This window comes from Sus scrofa, chromosome 8 (assembly GCF_000003025.6).
Source record: "Sus scrofa isolate TJ Tabasco breed Duroc chromosome 8, Sscrofa11.1, whole genome shotgun sequence".
NCBI lineage: Eukaryota > Metazoa > Chordata > Mammalia > Artiodactyla > Suidae > Sus > Sus scrofa.
This window is the reverse complement of record NC_010450.4, coordinates 66325242-66339911: the sequence shown is the minus strand read 5'-3', so window position 1 is coordinate 66339911 and position 14670 is coordinate 66325242. Positions and strand designations below refer to the sequence as shown.

The 14670-nt window shown below is 37.0% G+C and overlaps 1 long non-coding RNA gene across 1 annotated transcript in view; it reads right to left on the bottom strand.

The window, feature by feature from the left end:
• Window positions 9122-14670, bottom strand: part of LOC102163645 — a 32904-nt gene continuing 27355 nt past the window's right edge. The window contains exons 2-3 of the long non-coding RNA XR_297487.3: window positions 14170-14367; window positions 9122-11551 (exon numbers count right to left, since the gene is read on the bottom strand). This is a non-coding gene — a long non-coding RNA (uncharacterized LOC102163645). The remainder of the gene's footprint in view (window positions 11552-14169; window positions 14368-14670) is intronic.

The following is a 14670-nucleotide window of genomic DNA, read 5'->3' as shown; positions in this document are numbered from 1 at the left end:
AATATGAGGCCGTAGTAGATAAAATTGTTAAATCACACATTCAGGCTTAAAAAACTTTCCTCAAATCTATCTTGCAATACTTGTAACAGAAAAAGGATTGGTAGTCTTTGTACAGTGAGAATTACTACAAATCTCAAACAAAAAAAAACAGTCCAATATGAAAGTAAATGAAGGTTGTGAGAAGGAAATTCACAGAAGTGAAATGGCCAGTGACATATAAAAGGTAACGAACCTCACTGGTACTCTGGGAAATGGAAATTAAGTCAATAAATTATTTTCCTACTGATGATTTGCAGAGCTAATAATCTGGTAGTACAATTCTTCTGGAATTATAATGTGGAAATAACCTTTTAATAAAATTTAAACACGGTATTTTTTTTTTTTTGTCTTTTTGCCATTTCTAGGGCCACTCCCATGGCATATGGAAGTTCCCAGGCTAGGGGTCAAATCAGAGCTATAGCCACCAGCCTATGCCAGAGCCACAGCAATGGGGCATCCAAGCCGCGTCTGCAACCTACACCACAGCTCATGGCAACGCTGGATCCCTAACCCACTGAGCAAGGCCAGGGATCGAACCCGCAACCTCATGGTTCCTAGTCAGATTCGTTAACCACTGAGCCATGACAGGAACTCTTAAATGTGTTTGATATTGAAACTCTACATCTAGGAATCTGTCATGCAGAAAGTATTGTGCGTGTTCATAATTATATTCCCAATATTCCACTAGCACTTAAAAGGCTACCAGTAAATGAACACACATCCTCTTTTTTCCTTGGGGAAAAAAAGTGAAGATTATGGGCAATATCTTTGAATGATCTCCATGTCACATTATTAAATAAAGACAATGTTCCCAAAATTACAAAAAAATAAGCATGGCACTCTTCATTGGAAATAAAATTACATATTGTAAATTTGTATACCACAGAGGAAATAATCTTAAAGAATACACTGAATTTCCAATGATAAAAATTTGTTTTTATTCTATATACTTTATTATTTGACCTTTCACAATAATGTTTTCATGTATTAATATTGTGATTTTAAATAGCTAGTGAAATAAACATATTGATTCAAGATATTAAGTGCTAAGAATTTCATATCATGTTATCAATATGTTAGTTTCATTCAGACAAAAATGGAATTGGCTGGAAATCTGGCATGCTATCAGATATATCAAACTGGGAACAACTTTTAGGAACCCTACTCTGTATTTCAACTATTTTAAATAAATATAACACAATTAAATTTTTAATAGTTTTCAAAATCTTAACTCAAAAATTTTAACACCTTTACTGTGGTTTTCATGTGAATATTTAATGAGTTTTTCAATAGATTGGGGACCTCTGCTAGTTTACTTCAAGTAGTTACTTTTCTAATGTTTCTGAGACATGACTATAAATTCTTTGACAGCTCTCCCTTTCAAGTAATTTCTCTCACTTGAACTTCACTAAGTCTTCTTACTGTCTCACAAATGTTTCAGCTTAACCTCCAAGCCTCGGTTACAAAATGCAACACATTCTGTCTGTATGTCAGTCTATCTGCCTCCTTATCTCTCTCCTATTTTCCTACTTGCTATGGAGCACTGTACCATACCCAAAGTCTCTAAGAATAAATGACCATTTGATGGAGAGATACATAGATATGCCTAAAACATCCCAGCAGTTCCAGTCCCCATCCAATTGAGTCTTCTCCAACCAATTACCAGGTATCTCCTTGAAGATTACAAACCCAGCCACCACAAGAGTGTAATCACCTGAGAAACTTCCCACAAGAATCACCTAGCTGAGCTCAGTCAAAACCCAGAACTATGAGAGATAAAATTGGTCACGAGACATGTTTCTACAATATTTTCTTAGCCTCTTTGCTGAAAGCCCCATCTTCCTGCTTTACTTTATCCTATCTCCCTGCTTGAAAAACAGTCACAGTGCTAGTAAATGACTTAAGCTTAAGAACAAAGACCTAAAGGCATAAACTATTCATAGGGTCAGCTGAATGAGGACATAATGAGTTCTTCTAGGCACGCTGGACCTGTGCAGACTGGCACGCCATTTGCACAAGCATGATATGTCCTCTAAGTAATAAGAGAAAGAGGAACCTCATGGCCAAGTGGTTTATGAGTGGTTGTTAGCAGAATATGCATTAGCAAAGAGAACCAAAGTGCAAACCTAGGCACTCAGGGTTGCCGCAAATAGGCATGCCATTTGCTGAAGCACAGTGAGGATTCTCTGGAATTCTATGCATATATAGCTAACTCAAATGATAATGATTGCGATGTGCCTAAAGGTCAGAATAAAAGCTTAACCTTCTACCAGCTAAGTGACTTTTAAAATAATAAAAGAACTTATAAAATAATAAACAAACCCTATATCCTCCACCCATAGTCCCCTCCTCACTTGACCTCATCCTAAAAGCAATGTGGTTTCTTGAGGTGGTGCCCTTGGTCCCTGAGACCTTGAGTTCCCCGGTTCCCACCTTCACTTAAGATAAATGTCTCTGTGTCTTGTTTTATGTTAACTTTTTTCCTGAAGTCTCACAGCACCCGTTCTTCAGCCCCATCCTGCTGAGCTCTCAGCAAAAAATAACATGGGTATTATTGTTCTAAGCCTCTATATTAAGGGCAGTTTTTATGTACTAAGCATAACTTGAACAGTAATTCTACTTTTGTTATAATATTAAAATTAAAATGTAGTTTAATAATGGGAAACTATCTATGCTATATTTAAAAAAAAAAAAACCGTAAACCAGAAAAAGAAGCCACCATATCATAATGGTTAAGAGGTTGCAGTCTGAACACAGATAGCATCAATTTAAGTTGCCGTATAACTACTATAGAGTTATGGGCTAAAGGGCATGTTATTTTACCTCTCTGTGTCTGAGCTACCCCATTAGGGAAACATAGATAAAGTAATGGCATCACCTACTTCATGATTTGTTAAAAGGCTGAAAAATATCATTGTAAAGCACCAAATAGTTGTTGAATATGGTGAAATATAATTTGCATTAACTATTTTCTTTTAAATCCATAAAAATTTTTCATAATGATTTTGTCTTCGTATTTAATTAATATATATTAGTTAACATTTTAAATGTAAATGTTAATAATAAGAGCATTTCCTGTTAAATCTGTGTAAGTTAAATATATATAAATTCAATATATAGTAATTAAAATTATGGGAGTTTACAGACTCAGATCAAGGTGGTAGAATAAGAGGACATGGAGTTCAGCATATAACCAGGTAGGATGGGAAAAATTCATAGGATTGAGACCTCTACCCCTGCGAGAGATCAGAAAGGAAATAAAGGTCCTCAGAGATGGATCCTTACCCTGAAGAGCTAAGGATTAAAGCCACAGAGTGGAAATTAAAGTCCTGGTGTCCTTCATGGAGGAAACAAACCCCTGACTATTGGAAGAAATACAGAGATGAATAGCAGAACTGGAGAAAGGGAGGGTCTACTTCCAAAGAGTGCATATGTGCTGAACTTCCATAAAAGGGTAAGGAGAAGCTCTACCCTGGCCATTTTTTCCTCACAGTACTCCCAAATCTGAATGGGGAAAACATCCCAGCCCTGTTCCTTCCACAACATTGCATGGCACAGCATCTGGGCCAGCTTGGCCCTGCGAGAAGACTCAGTATAGCTATGCAGAGAAAGCTTGGGCTTGCAGTGTGGTTCTGGTGCGGAGGATGCTGCTGCTATCAGTGCTTAGTAGACACTATTTCAAAGCCACCACAACCAGTACACCACAATTCATCTACCAGCTGAACAAGGGCTCTGCCAAAACAAGTATACATATTTATGGGGCAACATAAACAAATCTCATGGTAACCACAAATCAAAAGCATACATAGATTCACAAAAATGAAAAGTGAATGAACTTAGGAATGCTACAAGATAAAATCACCAAGCCACAAGTGGAAAAACAAAAAGAAGAAATGAACAGAGAAGAACTACCAAAAAAAGAAAAAGAAAAAGAAAAGAAAGAAAACAGGTGTTAAAATGGCCATGAGTACATACATTTGAATACATACAATAGTTAATCTAAATGTCAATGGACTAAATGCTCCAATCAAATGACACAGTGTAACTAAAAGGATTTTTAAAACATACAAAAGTCTGCAATATTATACCTACAAGAGACTCACATAAAGGTGAAAGATACACACAGACATAAAATGAGGGGACAGGAAAAGATATTTTGCATAAATGGAAAAAAAGTAAGAGTAGGGGTAGCCATACTTGTATAAGACAAAGTAGATTTAAAATTAAGTCCATATCAAAAGACAAAAAAAAGGCCTTTATATAATGATAAAGGGATCAATACAAGAAGAGAATATTATATTCCTTAATATATACATACCCAATAGAGGAGAACCTGAATATATAAATCAAATACTGGCAGAGAAAAAGAGAAATGGACAATAACGCAATAATTGTGGGAGATTTTAACACCACACTGACGTCCAGACAGAAAATCCATAAGGCAACAGAGGTCCTTAATGATACAGCAGACCAGTAGGACTTAACTGATATCTACAGGACACTCCTTCAAAAAAAATACAAACATTTTTTTCAAGTATTCATGGAAAATTCTCTAAGATAGACCACAAAGGATATCACAAATTTAAGACCAGAAGAGTTATATCAACATCTTTTATCAACTGTGGTATGAAACTAGAAATCATCTACAGAAAGAAGAGAACAAGCATGTTGAGACTAAACAACATGCTATTAAAAATCAATGGGTCAATGATGGAATCAAAAGGAAATGAGAAAATACCATGAGACAAATGAAAACACAGTTTTGTAAAATATTTAGGATGCAACAAAAAGCAGTTTTAAGAGGGAAAGCCATAGTGATGCACATCTTCCTGAGAAACAAGAAAAATTCAAGTAAATGACCTAATTGAGCACCTAAAAATGTAGAAATAGTAGGGAAAAAAAAAACAAGCCCAAAGAAAGCTGAAGGAAGGAATTAATAAAGATCAGAGTGAAGATAAATAAAACAGAGATTTAAAAAAACACTTTAAAAAAGATCAAAAGAACAAGGAGATAGTTTTTTTTTTTTAATTAACAAAATTGACACACTTCATGCAGGCTCACCATGAAGAAATGAGAGAAGACATAAATAAAAAGAATAAGAAATGGGAGCTCCCATCATGGCTCAGTGGTTAATGAATCTGACTAGGAACCATGAGGTTTGTGGGTTCGATCCCTGGCCTCACTTAGTGAGTTAAGGATCCGGTGTTGCCGTGAGCTGTGGTGTAGGTTGCAGGCACGGCTCGAATCCTGCCTTGCTGTGGCTCTAGCATAGGCCGGCAGCTACAGCTCTGATTAGACTCTTAGCCTGGGAACCCCCATATGCTGTGGGTGCAGCCCTAAAAAGACAAAAAATAATAAAAATAAAAAGTATAAGAAATGAAAGAAAAAGTAAAACAACCAATAATACTACAGAGGAAAAAAGAAATCAAAAGTGTATATTATAAACATGTATAGGCCAACATAATGCACAATGCAGAAGAAATATTCAAACTTCTAGAAATATATAATTTGCTGAGATTCAGTGAAAACAGACAATATGAGCAGACCAATACTAGAAGTTAAATAGAATCTGTCATAAAAAATAAAAGAAAAAACTGTAGCAAATAAAAGTCCAGGAGAAGATGACTTCAGAGGCATTTCTACCAAACATTAAAAAATCAATTACACCTATCCTTCTCAATCTATTCCAACAAAATAAAGAAGAGGGAACCCTTCCACATTCACTCTATGAATCTATCATTACCATGATAACAAAACTAGTCAAAATCAACTCCAAAAAAATATAGACCAATATCTTCGATGAATATAGCTGCAAAAACTCTCAACAAAATATTAGCAAACTGAATCCAGAAATACATAAGATGATTCACCAGTTCGTGTTGGAATTGGTCCAGGTTCACAAGGATGCTTCAACATAGGCAAATCAATGTGACATACACATTAAGAAAAAGAAAAGTCAAAAATCACATGATCATCTCGATAGATACAAAATAGCATTTGATGAAATTCAGCAACCATTCACAAATAAAAGCTCTCATCAAAGTGGATATAGAGGAAATATATCTCAATATAATAAGGGCTATTTATGAACTCACCAACAATATGATTACTCCACATTGAAAAGCTGGAAACCTTCCTGCTACATTCAGGAACAGTCAAGGATGTTCACTCTCAATGCCTCTATTTATCATAGACTATGAAGTCATAGCCACAGGAGTCAGAGGAGAAAAAGAAATAGAATTAACCTAATTGGGAGAGAAGAGATAAACCTCTCACGCTTTCTGGTTGACATGACACTCTCTTAGAGAACCCTAAAAATTCCACACAAAAACTACTAAAACTAATACATGAATTCAGCAAAGGGGCAGGATACAAGTTTAATATACAGAAATCTCTTGCATTTATGTACACTAATTGTCGGAGTCCAGCTCCAACAACCAGCTCCAGCAGCCAGGGCGTATACATCCCGAAAGGAGATGAACGGTGGGCATTTGTAATGTAGACAGTCTCTTTGTCCCTTCTTTCAGGGCGCTGAACTGCTCAAACTTTATTGGCATAAGTGGTTGATTATATAGACAGTTTTTCACTACAGATCACATCATAGTGTTATAAGTACATTGGTTAACTATTAGGCTTTGGTTTTTTGTTTGTTTTTGTTTTTGTTTTTGTTTTTTGGAACTCCAATAAGCTTTATTTTTTAGAGCAGTTTTAGGTGAACAGCAAAATTGAGTTGAGTGTTAAGTACAGAGTGTTCCCATAGATCCTCTTCCCCCTCATTATACACAGCCTCTCTCACTATCAACATCTTCCACCAGAGTGATGCATTTGTTACAATCGATACCCTACATTGGCACTTCGTTATCACCCAGAGTCCATGGTTTACATTAGAGTTTGTTCTGTTTTGTACACTCTGTAGGTTAGAACAAATGTCTAATGACATGAACCTACCATTGTAGTATTTTACAAAATAGTTTCACTGCCTTAAAATACTCTGTTTCCATTGATTCAATCCTTCATTTTCTTTTTTTTTTATTTTTATTTTCCCACTGTACAGCAAGGGGGTCAGGTTATCCTTACATGTATACATTACAATCACAGTTTTTCCCCCACCCTTTCTTCTGTTGCAACATGAGTATCTAGACATAGTTCTCAATGCTATTCAGCAGGATCTCCTTGTAAATCTATTCTAAGTTGTGTCTGAGAAGCCCAAGCTCCCAATCCCTCCCACTCCCTCCCCCTCCCATCAGGAAACCACAAGTCTCTTCTCCAAGTCCATGATTTTCCTTTCTGTGGAGATGTTCATTTGTGCTGGATATTAGATTCCAGTTATAAGTGATATCATACGGTATTTGTCTTTGTCTGTCTATTCAGCAAGCATTGCTGGGAAACCTGGACAGCTGCATGCAAAGCAATGAAACTAGAACACACCCTCACACCATGCACAAAAATACACTCAAAATGGCTGAAAGACTTAAATATACGACAGGACACCATCAAACTCCTAGAAGAAAACATAGGCAAAACACTCTCTGACATCAACATCATATTTTCTCAGGTCAGTCTCCCAAAGCAATAGAAATTAGAGCAAAAATAAACCCATGGGACCTCATCAAACTGAAAAGCTTTTGCACAGCAAAGGAAACCAAAAAGAAAACAAAAAGACAACTTTCAGAATGGGAGAAAATACTTTCACATGATGCCACAGACAAGGGCTTAATCTCTAGAATATATAAGCAACTTATACAACCCAACAGCAAAAAAGCCAATCACCCAATGGAAAAATGGGCCAAAGACCTGAATAGACATTTCTCCAAGGAAGATATACAGATGGCCAGCAAACACGTGAAAAAATGCTCAACATCGCTGATTATAAGAGAAATGCAAATCAAAACTACCATGAGATACCACCTCACACCAGTCAGGATGGCCATCCTTAATAAGTCCACAAATAACAAGTGCTGGAGGGGGTGTGGAGAAAAGGGAACCCTCCTGCACTGTTGGTGGGAATGTAAGCTGGTACAGCCACTATGGAGAACAGTTTGGAGATACCTTAGAAATCTATACATAGAACTTCCATATGACCCTACAATCCCACTCTTGGGCATCTATCCGGACAAAACTCTCCTTAAAAGAGACACATGCACCTGCATGTTCATTGCAGCACTATTCACAATAGCCAGGACATGGCAACAACCCAAATGTCCATCCACAGATGATTGGATTTGGAAGATGTGGTGTATATACACAATGGAATACTACTCAGCCATAAAAAAGAATCACCTAATGCCATTTGCAGCAACATGGATGGAATTAGAGAATCTCATACTGAGTGAAATGAGCCAGAAAGACAGACAAATACTATATGATATCACTTATAACTTGTCTAATATCCAGCACAAATGTTTTTGTTTTTTTGATCACATGGTACAGTAGCAGTATGTCATGTTTGAAAATCTTTAGCCTGACTAAATTTAGTGAGTACAATTCAAGGACAAACAGGCACAGCATATCATGTGGGAAAGAGGAGACCCAGGACAAACCATCTCATGGCCAGCCAATTTTTACAAACTGAAGAGGCCACATAAAAAATTCTTGCCTTATGACTAGTGTCTATTTGAAGTGTCCTTGGCAGAGAGACAGTGTGAGAAAATACAAATCAACTTAGCCAGCTACCACTAAAAGTTTCTAAAATCAAGGGCCAATTTGAGCTCTCACCAAGCTGGGTTTCTTTTGATCATGAATAATATTTGTCTAACTTCTATAGACCTCATTAAAATCCTAACTCTAAAGTTTACTGTATAACTAGTTAGTAGATAAACACTGTATTTTAATTAAGTTGGATTTAAATAGGGGAAAGTCCTTCAGGATGAAATTCTTATTATATTATTATTGTAATTTTGTTAAATCACAAATCACCACAGGAAAATAAGAATGGGAAATAAGAATAATAAGCAAATAACCAGGAAAGACTGAGGAAAACTGAATAACAAATAAAACAACATGAAAGACTAGGTCACCCGAGAAACAATCCATGTTCTCCGGCACAAACATGGAAATTGTTTTCCCAGGAAACCCCCAATTCTTCCCCATCAACATCAACATGAGAGCTATGTAACCTGAGGCCTGCCCTCGGATTGTACCATACAGGCAGGCCTCAGCCTGCCCTTGGTTTTTCACCTTACAGGCAGGCCTCAGCCTGCCCTCCGTTTTTCACCATACAGACAGGCTTCTATCCTGACCAGAAGCCCACATTTGGCTTGCACCATTCAGGCAGGCCCCTTTTTCTGATTAGGAACCTGCCCTCAGTTTTGCACCAGTCAGGCAAGCTCCCTTCCTTGGCTCCTTGTATCTTCTTGGCTCCCTGCATATCCCCCTTTTTTATTTTTTAAAATGAAGGCATGAAGTTCAGTTGAAAGTTGTCAAACATCACGACCTATAAGTTTAAAGAGAACCAGGAGAGACAGCAATAGCAGAATCAGAAGTAAAGCAGACATAGCAAGATTAATGAGCATAGAGGTGAGAGATTTGTGACTCACAAAACCATTTATGTTGTTAAATAAATCTGAGGCTGTATTTTGAGTACTAAAGGTTTTTTCCCCCTGATACATATCCATTATTTCCTGATGTAATTTAGAAATATCCAATCCAAAGTCAGAGTGATTCCAAACTCCTTCGAGATGATTTTTAATTTTATCCCAGGTGTAATGAGACTCATTTACCTGGAGAGGGGTGACACAAATCCATTTGAAATGTGAATGGCAACAAAGAGCCAGTTTAACTTTAAGAGATATTATTTCTTGTTCCATTGCCATAACTGCTTCTTCCAAAGCATCAACCTTGTCCCTTAATTTTTTGTCAATAATCTCTTGTGTAGTTAAAGCTAAAGTAATATTTTTAGATAATTGATCGGCAAAAGTTGCAGTATGTGTGTTTTGTTAAAGCAACAGCCAATACCGTTAAGGAAGTAATTATAGAAATTTAGGCAGTAATTCCTAATATTAAGAGTAGCAACAAATCGTTTGGTTCGTGTTAACTGATTATTAAGCAGCTGTAATGCTCTTAATCCCTGATTATCATACCAATTACCAGTAATATTTACAAGAATCATTACATATGGAGGCTGTTTCACAATAAGCATAAACTTATAATTACCAATATCAGGACTAATATGATTTGTCAAGGTACAATTATCACACTGAGTAGTAAAAACATTTTCCTTTTTATGAATTTTTACATCAAAAAATTTTGAAAGAAGAAAAGCATAAGGGGTATGCAGATGGGCTTTTACAAAATATATATCTCTATGATTAGGTCTATGTAAAATTACTGGTCTTAAGGCAGCAATAGCTCTCCAGAGGTGAGGCTGAATCTTGTGTTGATTTTTAAATGAAGTAGTAATCATTAGTAATTTTATTTAAAGTTATGTGTTTAGACACATGGCTATTATCCCATCCACATTTATTTTAATTTTTATTTAGATAAGCATGATAATCTATTTGCAGATCTGAAATATGCCATCCATATACTTGTAAATAACCTAAAGATTGCCATCCACACATTTGTGAATGACCTAGAGACCAAAGTGCCTTAACATCTGTTTCAGGATGAAAAAGATTAGGCTTAGTAGAATTATATATACAATGTTTCCAGGGGGGAAATCCAGTACTGACATCAATCTCCTCCCAAACTCTTTGAGACTTAGAATTCTCAGACCATGGTGTACAATCAGGATAATTTAAAGGATGGCTGAGAAGGTAAGATTGATAATTTAAAGTTTGAAGTGGGTACCTATAAACATTACCAGGCTCAGTTCCAAGGCTAAGAAATAACAATGACCAACAATGATGAGTTTTTGGACACTTTGTAACAGGTAATGTACCTATAGTAACCATGCCTGTTGTTTGAGATTCCAGCCAGGAATCTCAGTCCGTCCAGGACCATAGAGGGTTAATGGTAAAGCAAAACAAATAGGCAATGCAGCAGAGCTTCCGAGGAATGAATAATTGGAGGAGCTGGCTGTAGTAATTTGAAAAGGAGGGGGAGGAAGCCCTGGTTTCCCTAACAGATCAGACTGATTTATATGTACCTTAATCATCACATTATCCCAAGTAACAGGCTGAAATCTGGGCGGATTAGGAAAGAAGGCCCAATGTGACTTAGCAGAGACATTATTTGTTTGAATAGCAAGAATTATAAGCATAGCAACGAACATTGTTGTAGGATTTAAATGTTGATTTTGAGCTCTCACCAAGCCCTCAGCATTTTTAGCAAGTCTCTTTATTTGGTCGCAGGTGGGCGGTTGAACAGTATGTATCAATCTTGCAGGGCACCCGGTTGTTGTTGTCGATGATTAAGGTTTAAGTCTCTCAGCTGTGTAGAAAGGGACTTTGCCACTTGTTCATTTTGAAGTTGTCTTCCTTCTGTGTCCTCAGGACAACACTCCATTTTTGACAGTCGTGGCGGTGACATGTCTAATCAGGCAATTGGGAATCCAGATGGGTGATGATGAGTCCTGGAGAAAAACACAAGCAAAACCTCTTCCACAAGTTAGAAGAACATCTGGGCCTTTCCATTGACCACTTAAAACATCTTTCCATTTAACCATTGGTCTGGGTAAGGCATCTGTTCCAATGTCTATACATTGGAGAATGTCCTGAAGAATCTACATTTAAATAATTGATTACAAACATAGTATGACTTAACACATGATGAGGAGAATTATGTTTAAATTCCCCTTCCTGTAATTCAGTAATTTGATTTTTAATGTTTGATGAGCTTTTTCTACAATTGTCTGTCCTTGAGGATTATACGGAATTCCAGTTGTATGTGAAATTTGAAATTTTATACAAAAATCAGCAAAGGATTTTGAAGTATAAGCTGGACCATTGTCTATTTTTAAATGTTTAGGCATTCCTAAAATAGCAAACCAGAAAAACAAATGTTGGATTACAACTTTAAATGCTTCTCCCGTCCTGGCTGAGGCCAAAATTACATGAGAAAAGGTTTCTACAGTTACATGTACATATGCCAATCTCCCAAAGGATGGGACATAAGTTATGTCCATCTGCCATAAATCATTAGCTCTGAGGCCACGGGGATTAACCCCTGATATTGGAGCAGAAAAGATTTGAGGACAAACACCACAGTTTTTACAATTTGTCTGGCAGCTTCTCTTCTAATATTAAACTGTAACCTTAAGGCAGAAGCATTTTGATGATGAATAGAATGTGACTGAGTTGCCTCTCTTGTTTGGTCCTCCTCAGTTTTTAATAAAGCCAGTCTAGTAAGCTGATCTGCTTTAGCATTTTCTTATGAAGAAGACCAGGCAGCTGAGAATGAACTCTAATATGTCCTATAAAAAGTGATTCTGTCCTGCAGTGAATAAGTTTTTGTAACTCAACAAGCAAGGAAGAAATTGAAGTTTTATGAATAGGTATAACGGCAGTCTCAATATGAGGAAACAGAAATCAACTGCATTTATATATACTAACAATGAAATATCAGAAAAAGAAATTCAGGAAACGATCCCATTTACCATCACATCAGATAGAACAAAAAACTAGGAATAAACCTACCTAAAGAGACTAAAGACCTCTACTCTGAAAACTATAAGATGCTGATGAAAGAAGTCAAAGATGACACAAACACATGGAGAGATATACCATGCTCGAGATTTGGAAGAATCAATATTGTCAAAATGACAATACCACCCAAGGCAATCTGCGGAGTCAGTGAAATTCTGATCAAATTACCAATGGCACTTTTCACACGGCTAGAAAAAACTCTTTAAAATTTGTTTGGAGGTACAAAAGACCCAGAATAGCCAAAGACATCTTGAGAAAGAAAAATGGGGCAGGAGGAGTCAGGATCCCTTGACTTCAGCCTATCTGCAAAGCTACAGTCATCAAAACAGGATGGCACTGGCACAAAAACAGAACTATATATAGATCAGTAGGACAGGGTAGAAAGCCCAGAATTAAACCCAAGCACCTATCATCAACTAATCTATGACAAAGGAGGGGAGAAAATACAAGGGAGGAAAAGACAGTCCCTTCAATACGTCGTGTGGGGAAAATTTAATAGCTACATGTAAAAGAGTGAAAATACAACACTTCCTAACACCATACACAAAAATAAACTCGAAATGGATTAAAAACCTAAATATAAGACCAGATACCATAAAACACTTAGAGGAAAACGGAGGCCAAACACTCTATGACATAAACTGCAGCAATATCTTCCCAGATTCACCTCCTAGAGTCACGACAATAAAAACAAACCAATGGGACTTGATTAAACTTACAAGTTTTCGCACAGCAAAGCAAATCCTAGACAAAACAAAAAGACAACCCACAGGATGGTGAAAAATATTTGCAAATGACGTGACTGACAAGGGATTAATCTCCAAAATATATCAATACCCTCTGCAGCTAAATACCAAAAAAAAAAACCATCAAAAATTAGCAAGAGATCTAAACATATATTTATCTGAAGAAGACATACAAATGGTCAAAAAACACATGAAAAATGTTCAACATCATTAATTATTAGAGAAATGCAAATCCAAACTACTATGAGTATATCTTATACCAGCCAGAATAGACATCATCAAAAAGTGTATGAGCTATAAATACTGCAGAAGGTGTGGAGAAAGGGAACCTTGTTACCACTGTTGTTGGGAATGTAAATTGGTGCAACCACTATGGAAAATAGTATGGAGATTCCTCAAAACTAAAAATAGAATTAACATGTGATCCAGAAATCCAAGTCTTAGGCATCCATCCAGAGAAAACAATGACTCAAAAAGATATAGGTATCCCAATATTCACTGTAGCACTATATACAATAGCCAGAACATGGAAGCAATCTAAATATCCAACATAGAGGCTTGGATCAAGAAGATGTGTTAAATATATACAATGGAATGTTACTTGGACATAAAAAGGAATGAAATAATGGCATTTGCAGCAACATGGATGGACATAGAAATTATCATGCCAAGGACCCTGCCCTCCTGGGCTTAAGCCATAGTTGGATCCTCTCATCTCAGGGCCTGTACCAGCCCCCCTCCCCAGAATTATATTCACTCTATGCCGCACACCTAGCAAGACAACTGTATACATGTTTTACCTGCTTGCTTGTTATATTTATTCAGAGAAGAAAGGAGGAGAAATGGGTAGTCACCCAGCCTCGTAAAATTAATTATCTTCCCCGGTGCTCTCTGCTTTATCCTGTGGATTGGCACTGCAGTCTGAGTTTACTTTCTTCAGCCTGAAGACCTTCCTTCAGTTTTTCCCGTAAGGCAGATGTTCCAGCAGTGAATTCTTTCTCCTGTGAAGGGTCATAGGAATATCTCTGTATTGCTCTTATTTTGGCAAATAATTTTTTTTCCAAGTTATCATGCCAGTACCGCCTCAGGAGGGTGGGTCAAGATTCCAATTCTGCCTCAGGAGAAGGCACAGAGCAGCAGACAGCAGCAGCATGGTCCCTCTGATAGCCTGTTAAAGCCACCTGTCAGGAATCATGGGGTAGGATTTGGAGAAGCAGTGGTATGGCAGTAGTATGGCAAGTCAGAGCACTGACTTAGGACCCAGGGTAAAGTGCAGAGTAGCAGCCCCTTAGCCCAAGGAA